The 4,166-nt window shown below is 36.1% G+C and overlaps 1 pseudogene across 1 annotated transcript; it reads right to left on the bottom strand.

The window, feature by feature from the left end:
• Nucleotides 1–360: 360 nt before the first annotated feature.
• On the bottom strand, nt 361–3,197 carry LOC143613082 (rop guanine nucleotide exchange factor 7-like; annotated as a pseudogene). The gene is made up of 7 exons (XR_013150051.1): nt 2,714–3,197; nt 2,315–2,431; nt 2,080–2,234; nt 1,903–1,977; nt 1,525–1,815; nt 1,086–1,449; nt 361–1,004 (listed from the first exon to the last, which is right to left on the bottom strand). The product of XR_013150051.1 is annotated as a rop guanine nucleotide exchange factor 7-like (transcript).
• Between the last annotated feature and the right edge of the window lie 969 nt (nt 3,198–4,166).

The raw sequence follows: 4,166 nt of genomic DNA, 5'->3' as shown, positions 1-4,166 counted from the left end.
ATCCAAATCTCTAGGGATTGAGTTCTAGTCACTCGAGAGTCGAGACATGTTTGTGCATCTATCTTTAGTGTTGATTTAGTGGTTAATGATTAGCCATATTTTTAAACACGCTTCTAAATTGTAATCATTTGAGTCTTGCACTCTTGATGTTAAGGCTATCCCATTAACAAGTGGCCATCAACCATAAAACACCGTAGTGGCTTAAAATCATATAAAACTGTATAAAGGTAATACAAGACTTCATACAAATGATTAGGAAACCTTTCAATAGCAATAAATTAGTAAATAATTCTGAAATTAAACTATAATAAATAACAATTTAGAATAAAAAAATGGTGAAGATGAAATATATGACCGTAAGTATAACATTTTGATTTATGAAAGCAGTATAAAAGTACAGCAATATTTTCATCTTTCTTGTGGAAAACAAAATTTAGCATTTATTTACACGAATTTCACTAAACTGTCATTACCAATATCCGAGTCAACTCAAACAACACTCGGTACTTGGTATAACAAAACAGGATGTACAAATGCCATAATTTGACTCAACCCATTTACCCAGGCATCCACATACAAGTTGGCCGAACCGGGTCGGAGTCAACTGACCCTAAACGAGCCTTTAAGAGCCCCCAAGCCCCATCTTTTGTAACGCCTCTCGTGTCCTGCCCGTAAAGGAGTTTGACCTTACTACTTGACTCGCATAGTTCTTACCTTTCGGGTCAATGGTCAAATAATCTGTTAATATTTTCTTTGGACTATTATCAAAGCGTGCAGGTGAGAGACTTGGTGTGGTGGAAAGCCGTTTTATAAGGCGTGGTAACCGTGTACGGTTTCCCGACAATGGCTTTGGTGACGACTTCACGGTTTGACATAGATGAGAATTTGTCAGAATGTCGTGCCAGGTCATCAACATAGAGTAAATCATCAATGCGTGCGGTTATATTAAATGCTAGGCTTTCCAATACCCTCGAGTAGCTCTCCAATATCGATTTCCCAACATCCTGATTCACATAAAATTGATATTTTAAAATTCTAAAACGATATGAAACCGTGTAATAATTTTTAATAATTAATATTTATACCTTGTTATATTGGATTTTACTCATGTCCAAGGTGGTCTGAGGAAGGGCGGGGAACCTCTGTTTCAAGCAAAGCAAGAGGGTTTCGGCTCTATCTGCTAACATTTCTCGTTTGTCCACGTCAGCAACCATATCCTTAACTTTGTCCCATGATGACCTGGAGAATGACCGGCTCACCATGTTTGCAGGTGGCGGCTTTGGGGCGTTTTTTTCGTCTCCATATGTACATCGAGGCCTCTACACGGTTAGCAATCTCAAGTGCTTGATGCTCAGAGGATAAATCAAGGCAGTCCAATAAACACTCGGGTGAAAATTGATCTGATGAAATGTATCGATAAATAATATCACCTAAACTACCTCTCGCGTTCTGCAAAGAAAAGAAAGACGCATTAATAATAATTATACCAAATTTTAACTTTGACTTCCGGGTCAAATATGATACCTTTGGAAGGGCTTCCAAGAATGATTCAGGGACATCAATATCGGCTAAAGTAATGCTGTTAATAGCCATTGCAGCTTTTAATATCTGGTTTGTGGAATCGCGTTTATTTTGCAAATTTTTTCTTGCGGTCTCACTCAGGCCACCAGCAGGGACACGAGGAACAGGCAGCCACCATTTTTCCTTTTGTCGTGGGACCACTTTACCAAACGAAGATGAACTATCGGTTTCCAAAGCTTGAATCCCTTGGTCAACATACCAGAACTCCATTTTTTGAAAACTGTCTAATATATCCTGTAACACAAAATCAATTCTTTAACTTTGTACAAAAATTGATTTGACCTAAAAAAAGTCAAACAGAGATAAGATTGAGAATCTCACAAGAAGCATGTTGTCCAATTTACGAAGAGCCGGGAGATTAACATAAAGATCGGATCGAGGTCTACTAGTCATGACCTATAAAATCATATCACAACAAACCAAAGAACAAATTAAATACAGAGTACAAAGACTAGCATTGTTTTAAGCACTAGAACTTATAAAAACAATAATGTTGACCTCAAGTTTACTTCCATCCGGATACGTTTGCCACGAAGGTATCAACTCGACAATGTAATCAGTCACACATAAAAGCCATTCAATTTCTCTTCGCCACATAGATTTCTTTTCAGGGCACAAAGGTTCAAGCCTCCATATTTGTCCAAAAAGTGTGGCTGAATTTCAAGAAATTCACAAAAACAAAACATTATTCAAAGAGTTGTAACTTTTTAAAGAATCAACTATTATGACTTACCACATAGATTTGTAATTGCGTTCGAGATAGCCAAAGCTGTACAAACACCATTCCCACAACCAGACATATCTTCACCAAGCAACAATTTTGAGAATCTTTCCTTCATCATCTCGATCTCTATCATAAACCCAAAAATCATACATCAACATAGATCACATCAAACACGGTGATATACCGATATCAAGAATTCTTAAACTTATATGGTGTTTGGATGTAAAAATTAAAACTGATTATCAGATCATATTTGGCAAACACAGAGAAAAACCCCCCAAATCTAAAAAGTTAACAATTGCTTCACTTTTAACAAGTCAGGCAATTCATCAAACACCTGGTGGGCATGCGAACAAAGACAAAAATTAACAAATTTAACACTTGATTTCACATAAATTAAAACAGTACCTGAGATCACTGATGCCCCTTGTTTCTCTGAATCATCATCACAATGTGGGTTCTTCTCTTCAATTGAAGACGAGTCATCAAAACTGGTAATATGTTGTTCGTTCATGAAATCAGAGCTTGAGCTACTATTGTCTTCTTCACATGTATCCAAATAAGCCCTACTAACTTCTTTCTTCCCAAAATCAACAACAGTACAAGGTGAATTACTATTACTATTACTATTATTATTATTATTATTACCATTATCATCATCATCGTCATAAGCGGAATTATTGACCACCATACCGAATCCTTGCAATGCAAGATCCATTAATCAATCAATTACAAGTGTAGGGTTATTGGAGATTGATCCATAGTATTGTGGTGTTATATAATTACCAGAGATGGGTTGGGTTGGGTTGCTTGAATAAGGTTGGTTTGGTTGCATAATTATGAATGTGTGATGATTTGAAATTTTGTACCGGAAGTAATAATAATCCTTGAGCTTAGCCCTCTACTCATTATGATTTTTTAATGTTCATTATATTTTTCACCAAACCATCCTTTTATTCTACATTTCGGTTTTATTACAATTTTATATTGTCTTAATATTATGGAATACGCTCATTGTTGTAAATATCCCGATTTAACAATATCAATTAATTGCTAGTATTTTTTACCTCACCGTCCGACTAACAATTTCAACACTACATACGTTCAGTGTTGCAAAAATCGCTAGTCGGTGGTCGGGCGGTAGGGTGAGGACTAGCGATTAATCAGAATTAGTCGAGATTAATCGGGATTAATCGGATCGGACTTTAATGTATATTTTTCAGTTTTATACATACAAATACACATTTTTATATGTAATTTTCATTTTTATACATACACAAACATATTTTGGCCGGAAATTGGCTAGAATTTCGCTGGAAACCACTAGTTTTTGCTGCAATATCGCCGAAAATAGTTGATTTGGGTCTTAATCTCGCCGGAAACCACTGATTATGGTCGGAATCTCGCCGAAAATCGTCGATTTTGGCCGGATTTGATCGTTAACCGATTAATTGGCCGACTAGCCCAAAATTAATCAGTGAAGTGGGGGCTAGCGATTAATCGGAGATTAATCGGTGACTAGTCGGGATTTTTGCAACACTGTATACGTCTACAAATAATAACGTCATATATACATTAGATTTTGACGCATCATTCGAAAGTTGAAACCATTGAATTTTCTTTTTATGTTTCTTATTTAAGTCCACTTTTGTGTACCTTTTTTATAAAGAAGTAAATATATTAGAGGTTATGTGAGAGGGATGGTTCATGAGTCTATCAGGCTTATTTTTTCTACCCGAAAAACACACACAAATAAACGTTTAAACATGGCATGTTCTCCAATCTCCAAAGGCATCCATGCGACCATGCCTCACCCTAAGTCCCTTACGTCTAAATTATTTTTGTTGAAGATACTCTTAGT

This window comes from Bidens hawaiensis, unplaced genomic scaffold, assembly GCF_021521415.1.
Source record: "Bidens hawaiensis isolate Kalapana, Puna unplaced genomic scaffold, B.hawaiensis_p1.1 tig00036690_1, whole genome shotgun sequence".
Taxonomy (NCBI): Eukaryota; Viridiplantae; Streptophyta; class Magnoliopsida; order Asterales; family Asteraceae; genus Bidens; species Bidens hawaiensis.
The sequence above is the reverse complement of the archived record's forward strand: the minus strand, read 5'-3'. Positions and strand labels throughout refer to the sequence as shown.